The following is a 23,321-nucleotide window of genomic DNA, read 5'->3' on the forward strand; positions in this document are numbered from 1 at the left end:
CGACGGAGTGCGCCTGCACGACATTTTGTGCCGGCGCACTCCGTCGTTGGACCGCTGCTTCCACGGCCCCCTTTTGCGCGAAATTTGGAGGGTCAATTTGGATGAAACCCTGGAACCCCTTCCATGCCTGCAATCCTGTATCTGTGAGGGTAGACTGTGTCGCGGTCACTCTCTCAGACCTGAGCAGCACCCCCGGACGTTTAACGGTCTATTGGTAACTGCCCCAACGACATATGGTATAACCGCTGCCACCAGCCAGTATTCACTCTGGCAATGAATAACTCACTTCAGATTCGGATGTTGGAAAAATAAAACATGTTTCTTTATTGTGTGTACAAAGCGTAATGGTTTCAAATGACTTGGTAAAACGTTTAATAAAACTGTATGGTTATTCAGATAAGTATATTTCAACTATCTACCTAGTATTCCAATAACTATCCCTAATGCCTCCTGTTAATTATTCAACCTGCTCTAGCTCTGCTCATTAGCTCTATCTCCCTCTCTCTATCCCCCTCTAACTCAACTCAACTGCCTAACTTCCAACCTCTAACTGCCTTTTCTATCCTCTCTAACTGCCATCCTTCCACACTCTATTTGCCTGGAGAGCTCCCATTGGTCAAGCTCCTCCCTGCCAAGTTAACCCTTGGAGAACCTATAGGGGTGAACGCCACAGACTGTATCAGAGGAAGCTTGCCAAACCAGTTCCTTTGTCAGGATAATGACTTTGGCTGGCTAGTTAAGTACCACAAATCAGCATATCCAGAAAATTTGCCCTGTGCCATAGAAACAAATGGGTTCATCCGTTTACACATTCATTCATTCAGTCAGATAGACAGTGGAGCTGACAGTGCAGATTCTGCAGAGAACAACTTGAACACTCTCCACAGTTTCCACTGACTGCTGCTGCTATCAGCAGATTTTGAAAGATAGTAAACAGAAATGGAACCATTCAGGTAAGGACACTTTGGGAGAACTATAAACACCACCACCACTGTGGGCACTGCTATTTTAGATGTCTGAATCTCTGATTAGGTTGTAGATCCATGAGACCCACAATGGTAGAATCCATAGTGTGAATTCTCTGGGAAGCAGCTTGTATGTTCTGTGGCTAGCGTGCCATTTCAGTCATGCTCGGAAAATTCAAAAGTGTCTCCTCTTCCACTCATAGGGGAATATGGCTGCAATTGGACAGATTCTCAAGGCAACACAATCCCCTCCTCATGTCTACTTTTTGCTATGGTGGGAATATGGATTAATACTAGTGTGGGTTTTTTTTGGGGGGGGGGGGTTTGTTCTTACAGAGCATTATAGGTTGCAAGAAGTATAGGCCTGTCCACCTCGTAATTTCAAGGCAGCCCAGAAACCACATATGGTTGATCAGGAATATGGCATACAAGAAACATCTTGGTTTGTTGGCAATCTATTACTTGGCCTGTTACAATATAGGGCAGGGAGGCCACAATATTCCTTTCCCCACCTTTCATGTTTAGAAAAAAGGATGGCTTGATTTCCATTCTGTTCCAAAATTCTTATTCTCATTCTTTTATGTGCTCATCTATTGACACAGGAGCCTGTTTCAGAGAAGATCTTCTTTAGTGCTGTGCGTGCATTAGATTTGCAACAACATGAGTTTCAATTGCTCTGTAAACCCCAGGAAAAATGCATTTCACAGTGCATACAGATTCCATCACCTTTCATTACTCACAGGCCAACTTTTCTTCTACTTTAGTGTTCACCCAAGATGAACTAATAAAAAGCCTCAAAAACATTTCTAGGAAAATACAAGGTGTGCATGTGATGAAAGGCATTCTCTCAGAAAGAAAAAAAACACACGCTTCAGACCAAAGTCTGATTTTGACAGTCATCTCGTTCTTCTGTATGTTTCTGAAAGCTTTCACTAATAGGAAATTTGTGTCAGTTCAGTGAGGTCAATGGAATAGCACTGTATCTTGCAGTTACATTTGGAAAGAGAGGCTTAAGAGACCAGCTGGTGCTACAGAGGACTGCCACTAGCAAGAGATTCTTTGAAAGACCTGCTTACCTGGGCATTGTGTGGACTAGAGGTTAGGGTCAATCGATGAAGCTGGTTAAAAAGAGCTTCACAGATGACAAAAGATTGTAGCCATAGCTCAGTAGTAGAATACATGCTTTGCATACAAAAGGTCCCAAATTTAATCCCTGGCATCTCCAGGCAAATCTGGAAAGGCCCCGTCTTAAAATCTGGAGATGGCTTGTATACACTTCCGCTTGTCCTTTGTCTAGGAAGCATGTTTCTGAGCGGTTTTCTCTGTGCTCTCTAGGCATGGGTCTGAGCAGTTTTCAATTTACCCTGCCACTTTACCCTGAAAAACCTGCTCTTTAGTGCTAAATCGGAACAAATGGCAATCTGCAGAAAACCAAGTTGCCATTTGTTCCAATTCAACGCTGAAGATTGGGTTTCCCTGTGGGAAAGTGGTGGGCAAAGAGAGGTTTGGATAAGCCCTCAGTGTGGACAGTACTTAGATGGAACAATGACCTGTCTTAGTATACTGCAACTTCCTATTTTCCCAACTTAATCAGTTAATGGAACTCCCTACTGTAAGATTTAGTGAAGGCTTTGAATAGAAATTGAGGACTATTTGCTCTGATATCTAAATAGAGAAACAGAAACATATGGTATCTATTAGGGGTGTGCAATTTGCATGAATCCCAAACTAGAGCAGGGTACCTCTGGTAGATTTTTTGTTTCTTTGAGGTGAGGCCTATATGAGGCACCTTGAAGCAGTGATCCCCTAAAGTGCCTCAAAGCACCCCAGGACTCAGACACAGACACCCCCCCCCCAAAAAAAAAATTGCAGAGTAGTATCTGCAAAGAAGTGATGCTCTGCCTCTTAGCTTACTCCTTAAGGGAAAAGACCAGGGTGTGGTGAGAAGGGAGAGAAGAAGCAGCTTTGCAAAAGCAAAACTTCTGTCTCTACAATTAAGAATAATGCCAGGAACAGGAGGCGGGAGGGGGAACGCCTTAATGACTGACTGACAGATCCAGCGTGTAATCAGAGGGAATTATTTTACCAGTGCTCCAATCCCAGTGCTTTGGGGGTAAAGATTTTGAGTAGAGATGGGGTAGATTTCAGTGAACCTCACATTCTGTATCTGCCTGGAGACCACACTTGGATCATAACACAGACATGTGGATTTGACTGCATGTTTATGAAACTTTCCAAAGCGTGGTTCACTCTAACTTACATTGCACTTTCATAAGCTGGTCCAATGACTTCTCCAGTTCTTTCTTTATTTTTTGCAAATAAGTAAGTAAGTAAGCAAGCAAGCAAGCAAGCAATTAAGTAAGTTTATAGCTTTTTGCAGCAGCTAGGTAGTGTGACATATGCTGCACTCATTGAAAACTGCAAATAAAATCACCTGTAAGGCTACCGAGGATGTTGGTGTGTTAAGATGTTAGCCATTTTTATATTCATATAATTATTCAGGAAAGGGATGGCAGTCGATACACTAATTGAAACTTCTGACAAAATTCATAACATGTCCCTGCGTCTAGTCGCAGTTTTCAAGGAATGTGGCAATGGTGGTGCTTTCTAGTCGCTGCAAGCTGAGACATGGAAGTTGAGGCTGATGAGAACTGTAGTCTAAAACATCTAGAGGACACCAGGTTCCTAAAGGCTGTAGCAGGTCATTTCCATCGAAATTTGTACCAGTGTTTGAGGATCTAATAACTGCCTTGCTTATGAAATGTCATGTCAGAGCATTAGTTGCAGATATATTCACGCACACTCCCATAAACCGCAATTTCTACCTTTCCTGGTACCAAAAACTAATCTGTTTTTCCTTGTGCTACAAGTGGCCTCTGTACCAAATTTGGTTCAGATTTGTCATCTCGCTCCTGAGATATTGGGACTGCATCATACATACACTAAATTAATGATTTCTCTTCTGAGAAAGAACAAACGTGTAAGAATGCCAAACTCATTTGTCCTCTTCAGAACAACATACCATTCAACCAGAAATCAATAGCCTACTTCCAACATTTCGTGTGCATGGAATGGCATAACAGCCCCCGCTAACTTTCAGAAATGAATGTCGGATTAGGTGGGCTTTGGCAAGGTAATTCTGATGCCCTTGTGGCTATAGTGACCAGCACTTGTGTTGCAACCTGACCCAAGAAAAGAGACACAAACAATGGTGTGAACGAAGGCCACTTTTTATTCATAATATCTGCAGGGGAGATTAGAAGAGCGGGAAGCTAAGGAAGGCACAGCCCCCAAACCTAGGCCTCACGTTATGGTAAGCAGCGAGGCGTTCCTCCCCACCCATCCCTCCAAGTGCCAAAACTCCAGGCAGGTGTAGCAGGTGGGACGGAGGGTGAGTTGGGCAGGTATGAGAAAAAAGCCAAAGGGACTGTTATGTACCGAGTTGAATAGGATCCAAAATGCAGCAGTCTGATTGGTCCTAGAACAATAGGATTCCAGGGACTTTCTGGGGATGTGCCTTGGCATACACAACCTGTGTGTATATGTGCATACACTAGGCAGTCCAGATTGCTTTTAACAACACTCCCAGACTCAGCACTGCATGGCTTGAGAGGGTGTGGGGGAGCAGACCTATGACACCTAGCTCACCTTCAGCTTAGAAAAGAAGAAGAAGAAGAAGAAGAAGAAGAAGAAGAAGAAGAAGAGGAGGAGGAGGAGGAGGAGGAGGAGGAGGAGGAGGAGGAGGAGGAGGAGGAGGAGGAGGAGTTTGGATTTGATATCCTGCTTTATCACTACCTGAAGGAGTCTCAATGTGGCTAACGTTCTCCTTTCCCTTCCTTCCCTATTAACAACTTTCTGTAGTTACCCAATCCCTGAATGCCACTTTCAATCCCTCATTTTCATGTGCGGACCTGAGTGAGAACTGCAGCAGAATGAACTATATACACACACACCCCTAGTGGCCTAGGGTGAGAACTTCAATACATAACATTCCCCACAACAAAACAACAACAACAAAAATTCCTTCCAGTAGCACCTTAGAGACCAACTAAGTTAGTTCTTGGTAGGAGCTTTCGTGTGCATGCACACTTCTTCAGATACACTGAAACGGAAGTCACCAGACTCTGTGAGGTGAGTGGGGCTGAGAGACTTCAAAGAAGTGTGACTAGCCCAAGGTCACCCAGCAGCTGCATGTGGAGGAGCGGAGACATGGACCCGGTTCCCCAGATTACGAGTCTACCACTCTTAACCACTACAGTAGCAGAGTTCTGCAGATCGTTCCCCTGCCCCAAAATTTGGCTAGGAATTCACCTAGAAACAATGGCCTCTAAAATTAGTGGCTTGGGTGAGCATCCCTCTCTTGCTGTCTTATTAAAGTACGGTAATTCTCAACCGATTGTACCTTTAAAAAAAAAACACTGTTTGAAATTTATCCACGCCCCTTTTCACAATAGGGAACTAAAACAGAAACAAAGCATTGAAACAAAACACAAGGGATGAGGAGGAGCCAGGTAGACATTTATAACATACATACATACACCTTGGATATCTATTGCCTCCCTTTGGGAGATAAGGTGGGGTATCTAACAAACGAACAAAGTGCTATTTCTCTTCTGAAAACAAATGGCACTTCATTTCACTTGTTCTTACTTACTTTTGTATTAGGTTGTGCTTTCTACTATCCATGTTCTACTGGTATTTCTTTATTGTATGTCATTTAACCCTGACTTCACTTCTGCTGCAGGGATCACTTTTCCTTTGGGTATGTTTTGAAAGAGAAGAGAAGAGAAGAGAAGAGAAGAGAAGAGAAGAGAAGAGAAGAGAAGAGAAGAGAAGAGAGACCACGACCTAACAAATATTACTGAAGTCCTTTTAACAGTCCCATTGAAATTCCTACCCATATTTTGCCTCAGTGGGACCTTTCAAATTTGCTTTAAATTCCATTTTGGACTAGGCATATATTATATGAACATGGCTTCAAAAGAACATTTCGTCTGCTGCTACTTACAAAAAAATGGCAGGCCTGGCATCTATTCAAGTACTTATTACGAAGCTTCTGTGATATTAATAAATGCTGCCTGCTAAAATCACATTTTCCCTTTTAACTTTGGTGGGGTGGGGGAGGGAGTAGAGGACGGCACACTTATACCTGCTCTGACTCATATAATAGTTTTTAAAAGCCAAGACCTCTGCAGAGCAGTCCAAATGACAGCATTCGCTATTTTTCAGCACCTTCTCAGAAGGGAGTCGAATCAATCTCTTCGTTGCTGATATGGTAGGTCACCTTCAGCCTTTTAAAGTTACACACACACACAAATTGCAGGTAGCTAATGTAGCTTCCGTTAATGCACACCTCTGTGGAAGATGCTCTCTTCAGGGTCCAAACAAACACCTATCCAATTCTACCCCTGCCCTATCTCAGCAGCATATTAATTTTCAGTGCCTTCCTTCATGCATACATTGGAACCACCACAGAATATTTTAAAAACAACAACAAGCTACTACTTCGTAGGCAAAAAAAAAAAAAAACACTCTTAAGCATGCTCAGTTTCACAACTTTGGCATGTCAACTACTAACTCTCAGCCTAGCCTACTTCACAGGGCTGTTGTGAGAATAAAAGTGGGAAGGGGAAGACTGTGTACATTGCCTACAAATACAACAGCAGCAAGCAGCAGATATGTGCAGTTTCACAACTCGCAGCAAAACACATATACACACAAAAAACGGTTCGCCAACATTCAACACTAAAGTTTCCCGTGTGTTAAAGTGCAGTTTCCAGGAATTTGAACTTGCTGCAGCTATGTGGGGGTAGCCAGCAGATGGGACGGCCAGTAATGCTGGAGTTCCCGCTCCCACTGCGCCGTGAAAAGGGTTCGCTGGCTACGATCTGAAGGTTTAGCTTGTGAGTTCGGAAAGTCGTTGGTTGCCTCTGAAGTTTTCTGCGAGCGTCTGTGAGTTCCAAAGGTTCCGGAGAAGAAGAAAAACTAAACTAGGCGATGGCCGAAAATTAGATGGCCAAATAAAAGGCTTTAAAACGAAATGAAATAAATACAAAGGAGAATGCAGTCTGGTGAAGAAGCCTTCCGCTACCCTGCCTGGTTGGTTTCAGTTTCTCTTTCTCTCTATGCTTGTCACGCAACGATGGTCTTACTCAGCTTGCCTCGCGCTTTCTCCACACCACAACAGGGAGTGTAGGCAATTTATTGAAGGGTCGAATGTCATAACATGCATATCAACCAATTACAATCCTGTTACTGTGCTAAGTTTAAGCGGGAAACAGACTAATGACCATTACCTTCTTTAAAACTCTAGCGCCTTTTTTAACCGTGGAAGGATCCATGCAGCGAGTTGCCTGTCGGATCCTTTTCACCTTTCCTTCCAAGGGGCGGAAGGATTTCACAAAGTAAACATAAATAAACATAAATAAACAGGTGCAAAGGCACCTATAAAACATATTCCCACACAGCTATAAGGTGTTTACGGTAATTCTTTTATCATTGTATTGCTGATTCATTCTGCATTTTATATTTTTATTTTATGTTTACTGTATACTAATAAAGAACAGCCCAGCGATGACCAATGAACAGTAGTGGTTGTGAAGGGCATAGAAAATTGCTGAGGGGTCACCATTTTGGCTCAGTAATAAGGAAACCTCATTTATTTCAAGGATGTTACTTCCGAGTAAAACATAATCGTATGAGTTTGTGGGTGCCAGACCCCTCTAATCCTAGCAAGTGTTAAAAACTAAACAAACCAGGCTAGTTTCCTGTTGAGGTAACTGTCTGGGTGGTGGGCCATTAAGAGAACAAAGGAGAGAGAGCTCTGTGTCAGACACAAAAAAGGTTGGGTTCTCAGTAAAAAGGACAAACCCTGAGTTTGAGGACATATTTTGCTGTTGTGCGAGCTAGAAGCTGGAGAAAAAGCAGCTAGCAGAGGATCAGAGTGCAATGCTTATTCTGTGCTTGAATTCCAGGCTGTGGCTAAGGGAGAAACAAGACCCTTTTGGGGTGTTAATGCTGTGAACCCCTCCACCATAGGCTCAGGTTATATATACGTGTAAATAAACCATATATCATAAAGACGCCACAGTCTCCGCTCTGCCTCATTTCCAAAAAGAAACACTGTTCCATCCCGAAGCTTCTCTCAATCTGGAGAGTATAAACAAAACTCCACAAAGCTCTCAAATGTGTATTTTATTGAAGTTCACAAGGCACATGTAGAGGCATTACCTCACACTCCAGTAAGCTGTTCTTTTGGCTCTGAATGAATGTGGTTAGGAAGCTCTTTGTGAAGTTCTGTAAGAACGAGCGACTTTACCCCTCTTCCTGGACTGGCAAGAACTAAAACAGAACTAGGTTGCAAAAGAGAGAGGGAGTTTCCCCCCGCTCTGGGCAGAGCCAATAGAAACTAGAATATTACTGCGCCTTCATTTCCCAGCCTGCCTTGAGGTCTGGAAAGGCACTATGTTTTCTTAGAGGAGCAGCATTATTATTATTCCTTCTACCTTATGGTTACCAGACATTCCCGGATTTACAAATCTGTCCCCGGAATGTCCCCGGATTTCATTTAATGTCCCTGGATTTATATTTTAAGTGTTGTAGATTTATTAGTAGGGAATGAATGTTGTGTGATTGGTTCAACGGCACAAGACACATCATATGGGGACTTCCAGCAAGCCAGCGAGCAGCTCCTGAAGGCAGCCAGAGCCAACTGCGCTACCAGTCTGGCTCCGGGCTACTGAGACTGCCGCTGCCACTGCCACTGCCACTGCCGAGGAGGAACTGGGGACACCTGGCGAGTCAACAGTGGAACTGCTGACACACACATACACCCATGACCCAAATTGAGCCAACTGCCCAGCGGTGCTCTGGGGCCAGTAAAAACCCTGGAGCCGATGCAGGGAGAAGGAGGAGAGGAGAAGAAGGAAGAGAGAGAAAGAGGAAGGAGAAAAAAGAGGGGAGCCCCAAGCTTGCCGCACCACTGCTGCCGCTGAGGAAGAGAGGTAGGAGAGCACCAGGAGGGCAAGGACACGTGGCCAAGCCCAGGCCCGACTCAATCCTACTCCACGGTGGCTAATGTTCAAAGAGAGCAGGCCAGGGTCCAGAGGAAGGCCACACAACAGAGGAGACCACAGAAGAGGAGATATCACTTCTTTTTTTAAATAATTAATAACTTTTTTCTCTCTTTTTTTAAAAAAGTGTCCCCAGATTCTTTGAAAAAAGTCTGGTAACCTTATTCTACCTAATACTAATATACAGATTTGCTGTCACTAAATAACTGGACCCTGTGGGAGCAGAACAAACACAGACCCTGGGTAAATGCCTGGCGCCCCTGGAATCTTGCACTGCTCGGAGATTGGGGTGGCATGCACCCAGGCAATTGTGTTTTATTCTGTAAAGGCAGCGGAATGAATGAAATAACATTGGCACAGAGGAAAGCGCTTAAACAAATATACCCCGATAAGTTCCTTCATCCACCTTCCCCTATTTCTTTCTGCTGGTCAACATTCCTTTCTTTAATTCCTTGGCAACTGTGATTAAGCAATGGTGCTGCCTGCCAGAAACTGACGCTTTAAAGTTATCTCCAGGAGTTGTTTTATAACTTTCTTTTAACATTCCCAATAAACTTCTTTTTTAATGAAAGCTAAGAGTCTGGGTCCCCTGTTGGCATGAGGCCCAGTAAATGTGTACCCTCATACCGCCTTGTCAGCAGCCCTGAATTGTTTCAGATTGTAATCTTAGTCACAGAAAGCCTGTGGCTTCAGGCTTTCTGTTCAAACAGGTATGGCTTTTTGGTCTTACTTCCATGTACAACTGCATAATACATAAAGCAATGCTAGCAAACTTCATCTTTAGCTCTCAGCAGGGAACTAATAATAGTGCATGATTGCAGTTTAGCACATGTGTCACAAAAGCTAGCACCTCAGTGTGATTTGGGAGCAGGGTGACAAACTTTAATTCAGTATAAACCTGACCTAATAGGTTTAAGAGGCAGAAAAAGCTAGCCACTGAATCACTACCTATGGCCACAATCTTTTTGCTCTTGAAAAACCAATGTTTATTTTCTTCACTTTTTTGTGAATCTTTTCTATACATTTTAGAAACTGGAATACTGTTGCTATTTTATTATAGGTACTTTAGCTTTAGCTATTTGAATTTGCAAAATTGTAAAAAGTGCAGGGAGCTTCTTGGAGAACAGAAGGATCTCTTCAGAAATTCATCCTCCAGCTCATGTAGGGTAAACCACGCTGACCAATTATTTGAATGTGGGTGAGTGGGTCAACATGAATCATCAGAACATGGGGGGGGGGGGGGAGATGGGCAAGCCAGGTCTGCCCTCCTGAGTTCTTAAAGGTAAAGGGACCCTGACCATTAAGTCCAGTCGTGGACGACTCTGGGGTTGCAGCGCTCATCTCGCTTTACTGTCCGAGGGAGCTGCCGTTTGTCCGCAGACAGCTTCCGGGTCATGTGGCCAGCATGAATAAGCTGCTTCTGGTGAACCAGAGCAGCACACGGAAACGCCGTTTACCTTCCCGCCAGAGTGGTGCCTATTTATCTACTTGCACTTTGACGTACTTTCGAACTGTTAGGTAGGCAGGAGCAGGGACCGAGCAATGGGAGCTCACCCCATCATGGGGATTCGAACCGCCGACCTTCTGATCAGCAACCCCTAGGCTCAGTGGTTTAGACCACCCGGTTCTTAGCGCAACATAAAACATCAGATCTGCAGCTCGCAGTGGAGATCTTTGAATCTAGAATGCTGGTTGATCATATTTCCATCATCAGTGAAATGTGGATTTTTTTTTCTACCTTCTTTCCATTACCAAAAGACAGCTAAATATAAAATGCACCGCAATGTCTTTTACAGGTGGTATAAAACATACTTGCAAAATGCATATCAAATGGTGTGCATGTGATTGGAAATAGGGTTGCAAATAAGGTCTGGAGATGAATGGCGGACTGCTAGCTCCAGCTTCCTTCCTCCAGCTTCCTTCCTCTGGATCCCTGATTCCTCTTCCTCTTTTGGTCCTCTTGGCTCTTACCTTCTTCTGTGATATTCACATGGCACTGCTGTAAAGCAATGGTATGGCTTAGTCCCCGGTCTGCAGTTTCTAATGGGAAAGGAGGATTTGGGAATGTGTCTCTCAGGTGGAAACTGGGAGGTTCTCTGAAGGATCTCCCCCACCTGCACCAAGCAAGTGATTTAGCAAGAAAACAGGCACACAGACACTGGAATATTATATAAGGTTAAAACTCCTTTGTGTCTATATTAAAGTGTTGATCCTTTCTTCTTTCCAAATTTCTGCTCCCAACACTTCCTGTGTCTGATTTCGTGTACATTAAAACACGCTATTCAACTGAAACAAATTTATGGTTATGTTAAATTCTCCATAGCAAACCTGAAATCCCTTGAAGCTGACAAACCCTTTTCCTTTTCCCTTTCGCAGATCAAAGTGAAGGATACCTTTTAATCTTTCAGAAACTTGTATTTTAATGAGAACTGTAGCCTCGTATTGTAAACCTCTTCCTTAAGTGACTTGGCCTAGTAGCAGGAAAAAACAATCAAAGCTTCTTTAGCTGCTCACATTAAGATTCATTTGCTTCATAGCTAGAGCATTTCTGCTGATAGGTCAGAAATTCCATGTGTTAAATATAGCTACATATCAGAGTGAAATTAGCTAAAGCAACAGAGGAAAAGGACTTCCGAACCAGAAAGCAACCAAACTTGTGTATAGCTCCTACACACAAGCACAAGTGCAAAAAGGGCTTTTTACTTGAAATTTTAGTAGGGGCAGAAAAGGCTCCCGCAATGAGACATCGTACTTAGAAATAATCACTAAATATTAAAAGCTTTACAAACAGCAGCAAAAGAAACCAGTTTGTTTGCTGCCTGCCCTTCATCCTAATATCTCAGTGTGGGTTACAGATTGTATTGTTGTAAGGATCAAACTAGATGTGACTGGGACAGCCATCACTGTTCTGCACATGTTCGCCCCATTCCCGCATCAGGCGCCAAGTGTAGTTAATCTAAACTTCATACCCATTTGTGCCATGGACCTCTCCCCTCTTCACCTGCCCTAATCCTGATTTTGTCTTGTGCAGGGGCAAGGAACCTCAGGTGTAGGAGCCAAATGTAGCCTTCCAGGTTTCTCTCCCTGGTGCTTGGGGTCCTCCCAATACCATGGCTTCTCCCTAGCCCAGGGGTCAGCAACTTAAGGCCCATGGGCCACAAGTGCCCATGGGGGTCATTTAACCTGCCCATGAGCCGCCCCCCAACTGAGCCACCTGCGCAGCATGGCGTGGGGACTCGCTTTTGCGGCGCCGGAAATCACATATGCACAGACGCCGGAAATCGCAGGCGCATACGCTCACGCACCCACTCAATCTGGCCCACAAAGGAATCTCTGCTGGAGTGAACCAGCCCAGGCGAGGTAAACCTTGCAGACCCCTGCGCTAGCCGGCCTTGCCCTGTACCTTCTTTTTGCTTCCTTTTGTCAGAATGTGTCCTTGAAATGTAATGGTGCCTCTTTCATGCCAGAATGGAGATAAGACTGTATCTGTAGGAACCTAGTAGCAGGGGCGTAGCAAGGTAAATTGGTACCCGGGGACAAAAAAATTTTTGTTCCCCCCCCCCCGAGGTGTAGGAAGGTCAGGTGGTACCCGGTGCAGAAAATTTCTTGTCACCCCCCTCCCATTGATTCCCCCCCTGCAAAAATGCTTTTATGTTATTTCATATTTTCTTACAAAGGAATAATAACAAGTAATAATAATAATAATAACTTTTATTTATATCCCGCCCTCCCCGGCCGAAGTCGGGCTCAGGGTGGCTAACATCAGATATATAACATTGGTATAAAATCAAACAATAATCAAATTACCTCCTAGAAACATCTCAAAATCAAATTAATGTCTAATTAGATGGCTTTCCACAGGGTTAGGGTTGGGAACAGTAAGTGCTCCACTGAAGTGAAATTTCAGCTTTCACGACATAGGAAAACAGCCAAGTAAACAGCTATTTTGGTGGAGGAGGGTCAAGATATTAACCGATATGCATGATATTTCATATATACCTGTAGCTATATAATCCCTAGTATAGTAAGATAAGACCTTTGGAGCAGACATTAAAAAAAAAAGTTTTTTATGAACCACCCTAGTAGGGCAGTAATTGTTCCTTGATAATTTGTCGCCCCCTCCATTATGGAATCTGGGGTGGACCGCCCCCTACGCGCCCCCCTTGTAGCTGGAATGAAGTCCATTGTTCACAGGTAAGAGTTGCATTCATAGCCCAACTATGTCTTGCTCTGACTATGCCTGCTGCTGCACTGAAAGTGCTCTCCTTCCCCTGGTTTTGAAACACTGCCAGGAAAGGCATTGCTTATTTCAAAGAAAAGAAAACCCCTGGAGCATTGATTAATGTCCCCTCACCTGTATGTCGTCCCCCCCCCTTGGTTTAAAATTAAGCCCCCTTCTCAATTTATACAGTCTTATGAATAAACTAACATGTCTCCCCACCCCATCTAGAAAGAATCCTTTCTGAGGAAAGAAAGATTGTCATTTGTGCTACTGGTGGATACTAGTAAGGTATCAGCTACTTATATTTTCCATTACTAAAGTTCTCTTTGCTGCAGAAAAGGGTATTTATAATGGGCTTTTAGCAAACAGATAGATGAATGAGGTTTCTTGTTGAGCTAGGGATCTGTGTGTTCCCAGAGTTCCCTCATAATGTATAAGTCCATGGATAATTGCTAATGAGCCAAGCCCCTGGAGAGCGAAGCTTCTGATCTTCGGTCTTTTCAAGGAGGTCTTTATGTCTGTCAGAACCTGCTGAATATCACATTAATAGCTTTGAATAAAGGACCTGGGTAAGAGAACGGAGATCATTCCGTAATAATCAAGCTTGTAGTTCAGGGAACTGAAAGCATGAACAAAATAGGGAGAAAAATGACAAGTCGTTTAAATGGGTGGATTGACTAATTTCAAAATTTAGGAGCATATGGTACCACTCAGCTGCCCCTCATTAGAAGAGACGCCACTCATTTCAGACCCAAAAACCTAACACCTTCCTACACAGCCCTGATGTTCACACTTTATTACAGTAAATTGTTTACAGGAAAGCGGCTAAATCATGAAAACAGGGCTGTGGAAAATCTCACTTTGGGAGTAGAAATTCCCACAGGAGAGGGAGAGGAACTAATACGATGCATTGCTCCAAAGGCCTAGGGAGGTAGTAAAGCTGTGTTTGGGTTCTACATCATTTGTATGTTTGATTAATCATGTATACTTGAAGAACTGATGAAGCTTCCTTTGCGAAACCTGTTGTAATCCGGAAGGCAGGTCTTCTTCCTTCTTCTCAGGTGCCCCTCTGTGAAAGGATTCAAGATGACTACATCTCACAACCGACAGCTTTGTTTTTCTGTCCTAGTGAACTTTTGAAAACTTATGTTGGCACTGAGTTGTTTGAATACATCTCAAGCTGAATGGTTCTTGTGTATTGATTTTGGTCATATACGTTACATGTTTATAAGTGTATTTGGTTCCATTGTTTGAATTTTCATTATAGTATCTTTGGCATTATTATTAATTTTGTCATTATTATTTCAGCCGATGTGCAGTGGTTTTGTTGTTACTTTTGCTGTTTAGCACCACTGTGGTACTTCTCATTGTTTGGGTTCTACCACCTGACGTGACAACTAAGCCCAAGTCCCATGAGCACATCCACTCCGATATATTCATACACACAAATGCACGTACATCATCGCTGTAGTCATTACTGTACAAACAAGAGGAACTAAATGAACAAAAAGCACTACAACCCAAACTGAGAAAGAAAATGAGAAAAATGTTCGGCATCTATCACAAACCATAGCCAGTATTTCTAGATGAGCAGGTCACCATGGCACAGTCTTGTTCAAGTATTGTATAAATGGGATCTATTGTGTTTGTTCAAATATTGTATAAATGGGATCTATTGTGTTAACAAAGCCTTGTTTAAATTAATATTTCCTCCCCGGAGATATTTAAAATACCTGTAGGTCAACTAAGGCTGCAATCCTAGCCTTACCTACCTAGGAGGAAGCCCCACTCAGTAGGATTTACTTCTGAGAAGACATGGTTAGGATCGTGCTATTACAAATCAACACCATTTCCAATTCTTTCATTTCCAGATCTCAGGACTTGGCAAATGGTCTTGTTCCTAATATTTAGTAATAAAATCCTACCTATAATTAATGAATTAGCCAATAACTGTCTGTGTTCAGATCTAACATAAGGCTCCACATAAAATATTTATAGCCATCAATGGGATGTCTTTAACTATAATGTCTTTAACACATAATAAAATATATTTTCCATATTGCTGTGTGATGTCACAGCCCCATCAGATGTGGAAGGAGGTCTCAACACATCATTCAAACATGTAGCAATTGAATTACTATGCAAACTGTATATTCTTACAGCATAATGTATATGTTATAGTTCTTTATTAAAAGCTTACCCATTGCATATGCATAAATCTATCTCGTTATATATATGATGTTCACTGTAAGAATTGGTCATCTCAGTAAGCAACTCTCCACTCAGTTTTAATTTAAAGTATTTTATCAACTTTAATCAAACCTCTCTGAATACTTTGGATAGCAGGCACTGTTCTCCAACAGAGTTTTCATTAAAACCTCAAAAGGTGTAATTATTTACTACAAAAACAAACATATTATTTTGAATAATAAACTTGAATTTGCAGTTACAGGTAGGTAGCCTGAAGTTGAGGCTCCAGTACTTTGGCCACCTCATGAGAAGAGAAGATTCCCTGGAAAAGACCCTGATGTTGGGAAAGATGGAGGGCACAAGGAGAAGGGGACGACAGAGGATGAGATGGTTGGACAGTGTTCTCAAAGTGACTGGCATGAGTTTGGCCAAACTGCGGGAGGCAGTGGAGGATAAGGGTGCCTGGCGTGCTCTGATCCATGGGGTCACGAAGAGTCGGACACGACTGAACGACTGAACAACAACAAGCCGTGTTGGTCTGCCATAGTCAAAACAAAAAAATAAAATAAAAAATTCCTTCCAGTAGCACCTTAGAGACCAACTAAGTTTGTTCTTGGTATGAGCTTTCGTGTGCATGCACACTTCTTCAGATACACTGCAACAGAAGTCACCAGACCCTTATATATAGTGAGAGGGTGGGGAGGGGTATTACTTAGAAGGGTGGTGGGAATGGGTGATTGGCTGAGAGGTGTGGAAAACTTGTTGATGACTGTTAACGACTGCAATTGGTCTTACAGGAAAAAGCAAGGGGTGAGATGGCTAGAGATAGCTTTCTCATGTATAATGAGATAAGAATCCAATGTCTTTGTTAAGACCAGGTCTCTCCATGGTTTTAAGTTTGGTAATGAGTTGCAATTCACCCCTTGCTTTTTCCTGTAAAACCAATTGCAATCGTTAAGAGTCGTCAACAGGTTTTCCACACCTATCAGCCAATCACCCATTCCCACCACCCTTCTGAGTAATACCCCTCCCCACTCTCTCACTATATATAAGGGTCTGGTGACTTCTGTTTCAGTGTATCCAAAGAAGTGTGCATGCACACAAAAGCTCATACCAAGAACAAACTTAGTTGGTCTCTATGGTGCTACTGGAAGGAATTTTTTTATTTTGTTTTGAATTTGCAGGTATTGCAAAATAAAAAATAAAAAATTGAGAACTTGTTTATTATGTACCTTTTGTATTAATGTGCCCAAAGATAAAATACTCCCCAAACCATTCCTCAAGCCAAATTTTAAGGTTCCTTTCCTCTTTAAGCTTCTGAAATTCCTTTCTGCCAAGAAAAGAGGAGAATGGATATATATTTTTATGTTATTAAGAAAGTTGCAGAGTGGTTATTTTCACCACTGTTTCTTGTATCCACTCAAAGCCACAAGCAAATTTATACACACCATTTGACTGTGGCTTGGCAATTGGGAGCCAGATGGTAACCTTCAGGGAGCTGATTTTTTGCTCAGGGCCATCAGTTCTCAATGCTCTACTGTATGAGAAGTGGGGTGGATGCAGGCTATGTTAAGTATCACACTGCTTGCCATGATGAAAGGATTGAACTCCACTGGTGTTCCCACCAACTGTTTGCAAAGGATGGAGGGCTTTGAAAACATTCAATATTCATGCTTGCAAAGACTCAAGATTTCCTGCCACTGCCCCCCCCCCTGTCTCTGTCCTGTGGCTAAGAATCAGAGAATCACAGAATTGTAGAGTTGCAAATTTAGCGCCGAGAAGGGGAAGGCAGCCACACAGGCAATCCCAAACCATAGCAGAGTAACTTTTCACTCCTGGGACTTGGGAGACCTTACCAGCAGACCATTTTCTGGAGCTACAAGATTGTGCAAGCTGTACTTTATTGATTGATTGCTTTATTAACAATCTTTTATATTTTTTGTTGTTGTTGTTCAGTCGTGTCCGACTCTTCGTGACCCCATGGACCAGAGCACACCAGGCACGCCTATCCTTCACTGCCTCCCACAGTTTGGCCAAACTCATGTTAGTAGCTTCGAGAACACTGTCCAACCATCTCATCCTCTGTCGTCCCCTTCTCCTTGTGCTCTCCATCTTTCCCAACATCAGGGTCTTTTCCAGGGAGTCTTCTCTTCTCATGAGGTGCCCAAAGTACTGGAGCCTCAACTTCAGGATCTGTCCTTCTAGTGAGCACTCAGGGCCGATTTCCTTGAGAATGGATAGGTTTGATCTTCTTGCAGTCCATGGGACTCTCAAGAGTCTCCTCTAGCACCATAATTCATAATGAGCTTTTTTTTAGGGAGAAGGAAATCCGTTTTTGGGTGGTGCAGGGCAAGAAAACCCGAGCTTTTCTTAGGGGACCCAAAGTTGTTGAGCTTCTTTGGGGGAGCCAGTGATCTACCACAGACGTCCAGTGATCTACTGGTAGATCCCGATCTACCTGTTGGACGTGCCTATTTTATATCATATGACACATTTCATATAGCATATCTCGTATAACATATACATATACATATGTATTGTACATCTTCCTGAGTAAACATACAGTATATATAATCCGTGTAAGCAAAAACCATATACAAGTAGTATTTTGTTTACTTACATAAATTAAACTGATTCGTATTTTTACTATCTTCTGTGGTCTTATCTATTTATTAACGCGAGTTAAAGAAAGAAAAAACCAGGAAAAAAAGAAAAAGGTGTAGCTGCTGGACTTCCTGTCATTTCCCGGTGAATAGCCTTATTCTAGTAATGAATATATCTATCATTATTGAGTTATTCTTTATAGTCCTTCTAATACATTCTTACAACAGTTAGTACCTTTTCTCTTATTTCTCATAGGTTTCACTATATAAGGGTCAATCAAATGCTACCACAGACGTTATACCACTGTTATAATTTTGTAAATATTTCTTATATTTATCCCATTTTTGTATGAATACTTGTCTTGTGTTGCCTCTCAAGTTATTAGTCAGTTGCACCATTTCTACATATTCCTGTAATTTATTTTGCCAGTCCGTTATGGTTGGAACATTTTCCCCTTTCCAGTTCATTGCCATCAATGTTCGAGCTGCAGCCGTGGCATATAGAAAAATTTCTCTCAAATTTTTCGGAAAATCATTGCTGAGAATGCTTAGCAGAAAAGCCTAAGGCTTCTTTTAAAGAAAGGTTAACCCAAAGATTTTTTTTCCAGGTCATCATAAACAAGGCACCAAAATTCTCTAATCTTTCTACATGTCCACCACCTATGATACATGTCTCCATTACTTTCCCTACACTTCCAACAGTTGTTTGAAGAAGAAGAAGAGTTTGGATTTGATATCCCGCTTTTCACTACCCAAAGGAGTCTCAAAGCGGCTACCATTCTCCTTTCCCTTCCTCCCCCATAACAAACACTCTGTGAGGTGAGTGGGGCTGAGAGACTTCAGAGAAGTGTGACTAGCCCAAGGTCACCCAGCAGCTGCATGTGGAGGAGCGGGGATGTGAACCTGGTTCCCCAGATTACGAGACTACCGCTCTTAACCACTACACCACACTGGCTCTGCTATGATTTAAAGCTGTATTTTAAATCAAAAGGTGCTTGATCATCTTGGTGTTTCATTTGCAATAGCACGCAGACAGTATTTCAGGAAGGATCCTTCAAAAATGGCACAGGGCACTTCTCTTGGGACACTGCCTGCAGTGTGAAGTTTTGCACCAGCCTTCCTGCCTCTAGGCCTTCTGCCACCTATGCACCCCGCTTCCTGGGATGTTCTTACATCGGTTTTCCAATCTGTAGTCTGCTTTGCATAGCTCCCCCTTCCCTAAGGCTTCTGTACAGTTTAATCCCAGCCAACTGTCTGCATCAACAAAAGTATAGTGTCTAGATCAAGGGAAGTAATAATATCGCTCTATTCTGCCTTGTTCAGACCACACCTGGAATACTGTATCCAGTTCTGGGTGACAAAACGTATGGTAAGATGTGTGCAGAGGAGAGCAACCAAGCCTTATGAGGAACAGTTGAAGGAGCTGGGTATGTTTAGCCTGGAAAAATGGAGCCTGAGAGGAGATATGAAAGCCATCTTCAAATATCTCAAGGGCTGTCCCATAAAAGAAGGAGCAAGCTTGTTTTCTGTTGCTCTGGAGGGTTGGACTCGAACCAATGGATTCAAATAACAAGAAAGGAGATTCCGACTAAACACCAGGAAATTCTTTCTGGCAGTAAGAGCTTTGACAGTGGGAACGGTCTCCCTCGGGAGATTGTGGACTCCCCTTCCCTGGAGGTTTTTAAGCAGATGTTGGAGGGCAATCTGTCATGGATACTTTAGCTGAGATTCCTGCATTGCAGGGGCTTGGACTAGATGACCATTGGGCTTCATTCCAACTCTACAATTCTATGATTCTACGATTTTCATGAAAATTCCCTATGTGCTTTATCTTAGCAATGTCAGAGGCCTCACTATCACAGAATAAGTATTTTAAAAAGCACACAATGCCTGACTTCAAATTAGCATAGGAAGCAACCCTATATACAGAGTTTTCACAGCACTCCCTAGATTTAGAGTTACAGGTGGGTAGCTGTGTTGGTCTGCCATAGTTGAAACAAAATAAAAAATTCTTTCCAGTAGCACCTTAGAGACCAACTGAGTTTGTGCATGCACACGAAAGCTCATACCAAGAACAAACTCAGTTGGTCTCTAAGGTGCAACTGGAAAGAATTTTTTATTTTGTTTAGATTTAGAGTGTCCTTCTATAAGCTCTTAATCACTACAATTCACAGCACATCTTTGAATCTCAGGGCAACTCCATCTCAACATTCAGGGTGACCCAGAGAAGGTCCAAATCAGTTGGAGCCATCAGGGCTTATGCAAATACGAGCCAGCATGAAATGACCTATACAAATAAACTACAGCTCCCCATGCCAAGCTGTAGTGGGTTAGCAGGATCTGACTGCTTTGAGTCCAGACCTCTGAAGACTCTCTGCAATGCAGGATTTGCTTTTGAGAAGCTGTTTGTAGTGTTGAAGGATTCACCTCTGTTGCTGCCGTCTCCGTTCAGATTAGCCAGCAAAGTATAACATCGGTGCCTGCTGTTTCATCATGCCTGGTGGGTATATATTGAGATCAAACACTTTACATCTGCACAGGAAGAAAGGCAAGAAATGTATCGTACTTAAAAACCAGAAAACAGAAAGGCAACAAACATGGTTATGGCGCTAGTTGTTCCGCTTCAGGCTTTACTTTTAACCAGCAATGCTAAACACTTGAAGCCAGCCAGCTCTGTGCACATTACTCTTTGTAACGAACACAGGAGACAGCAGGTATTTTAAATGCATACACAAATGTTATGGGAATCCAGACTTTCTTTTGTGCCAAGTTATTGGATAGGTGCACTTTGAAACTAGGGGTGCCATGAACAGCTGTGATTTCCTACTCCTAATCACCGTTTCAAGGAATGCACAAGCTGTGGGGCACTCAAGACAATGGCAGAATGATACAGATCGGCGTTAATTTATACACTACTGTCTGTGCCTTGAAGAGGTGGGATGTGGTAGACATTTTAGGCACTGCTTGTTTTATTTATTTAGCCACCAAAGAAATGTGATTGGGATATAAATCCTGACAATAAATAATGAATAAATACAAAACAGTACGTCAAAATGCCCTACAAGCTGCCTTACATCAATTGTTAAGGAACATATGAATTATCCCCATGTGTGCCCCATGGGTGGGGAAACTGGTTGGAGGGCAAGAATAGTGCTCCATGGCAGCAGTCTGGCTATGCCAGTTGGCCTTTGGAGAGCTGACCAGAGAGGGAATGTCTTTCTTCTGGTCCACTCCTGGATTATACAGTTGGATGACCTTCGTGGTCCCTCCAACTCTAAAATTATATGATTCTATGAAATCATAAGCCCCAGTCAAGCACTGTTTGGGAGGTGATAGGGGATTGGGAACGGAAGAACAGTTCCCATTTGCTTTGCACTCACCATTGCCTGCCTGCCCTTTTCACTTCATTCAGAGTTGATTTTGTATACTTCTAATAATAATAATAATAATAATAATAATAATAATAATAATAATAATTTATTACTTGTACCCCGCACATCTGGCTGGGTTTCCCCAGCCACCCTGGGCGGCTTCCAACAAATATTAAAATACATTAAAATGTCACAAATTAAAAACTTCCCTAAACAGGGCTGCCTTCAGGTATTTTCTGAATGTCAAGCAGTTGTTTATCTCTTTGACCTCTGATGGAAGGGCATTCCACAGGGTGGGCGCCACTACCGAGAAGGCCCTCTGCCTGGTTCCCTGTAGCTTTGCTTCTCGCAGTGAGGGAACTGCCAGAAGGCCCTCGGCGCTGGATCTCAGTGTCTGGGCTGAACGATGGGGGTGGAGATGCTCCTTCAGGTATACAGGACCAAGGCTGTTTAGGGCTTTAAAGGTCAGCACCAACACTTTGAATTGTGCTCGGAAACGTGCTGGGAGCCAATGTAGATCTCTCAGGACCAGAGTTATGTGGTCCTGGCGGCCACTCCCAGTCACCAGTCTAGCTGCCGCATTCTGGATTAATTGAAGTTTCCGGGTCATATGTTTGTGTATGAAGATGCACAAAATGCCCCCTGTTGTTAAAAAAAAACTGTTCCCTTTCTCTTATGGGGTACCCAAGAGCCCATACAGACTCCTTTTTTAGGCACTCTATTGGTAGGAGAAAATAACAGAGGCAAACCAGAGAATATTGAGAAGCAAAGCAGCTAGTAAGCCTGATCTTTATTAAAGCTGTTGCAACAGGGTGCTCCCCCCACATGCAGGAGGCAGGAGGAGGACCCAGGACAAAGGTGTGCAAGCCCTTATATAGGCTTTTGAACTGCCCACCCTGGAGCACAAGACCACCCCTCCATACCCCATACATACATCAGAGAAGGGGCGGGCTGCAACAGAAATCTGAGTGTGTTGTTTTTATCCTGTCTGCCAGGTTACCTGATTGGATTACCTGGGCATCCTGGCCACTCTTTTGTTATGATAACTACTCAATTATTGAATCCAGGTCACAGGTCACAGGCTCACGCTATTCATATCTTAAATGTGCCCTTGAGACAGGATTTGTGAGCAAAGAGACAATGGGGAGGCTCCCCATTTCCTTCGACCTTGCAGAGAAATGTTGTTGTTCAATCGTTCAGTCGTGTCCGACTCTTCGTGACCCCATGGACCAGAGCACGCCAGGCACGCCTATCCTTCACCGCCTCTCGCAGTTTGGCCAAACTCATGTTAGTAGCTTCAAGAACACTGTCCAACCATCTCATCCTCTGTCGTCCCCTTCTCCTTGTGCCCTCCATCTTTCCCAACATCAGGGTCTTTTCTAGGGAGTCTTCTCTTCTCATGAGGTGGCCAAAGTACTGGAGCCTCAACTTCAGGATCTGTCCTTCTAGTGAGTACTCAGGGCTGATTTCTTTGAGAATGGATAGGTTTGATCTTCTTGTAGTCCATGGGACTCTCAAGAGTCTCCTCCAGCACCATAATTCAAAAGCATCAATTCTACGGCGATCAGCCTTCTTTATGGTCCAGCTCTCACTTCCGTACATTACTACTGGGAAAACCATAGCTTTAACTATACGGACCTTTGTCGGCAAGGTGATGTCTTTGCTTTTTAAGATGCTGTCTAGGTTTGTCATTGCTTTTCTCCCAAGAAGCAGGCGTCTTCTAATTTCGTGACTGCTGTCACCATCTGCAGTGATCGTGGAACCCAAGAAAGTGAAATCTCTCACTGCCTCCATTTCTTCCCCTTCTATTTGCCAGGAGGTGATGGGACCAGTGGCCATGATCTTAGTTTTTTTGATGTTGAGCTTCAGACCATATTTTGCGCTCTCCTCTTTCACCC

The sequence above is a fragment of the Lacerta agilis genome, chromosome 4 (genome assembly GCF_009819535.1).
Source record: "Lacerta agilis isolate rLacAgi1 chromosome 4, rLacAgi1.pri, whole genome shotgun sequence".
In the NCBI taxonomy this organism is placed as follows: Eukaryota; Metazoa; Chordata; class Lepidosauria; order Squamata; family Lacertidae; genus Lacerta; species Lacerta agilis.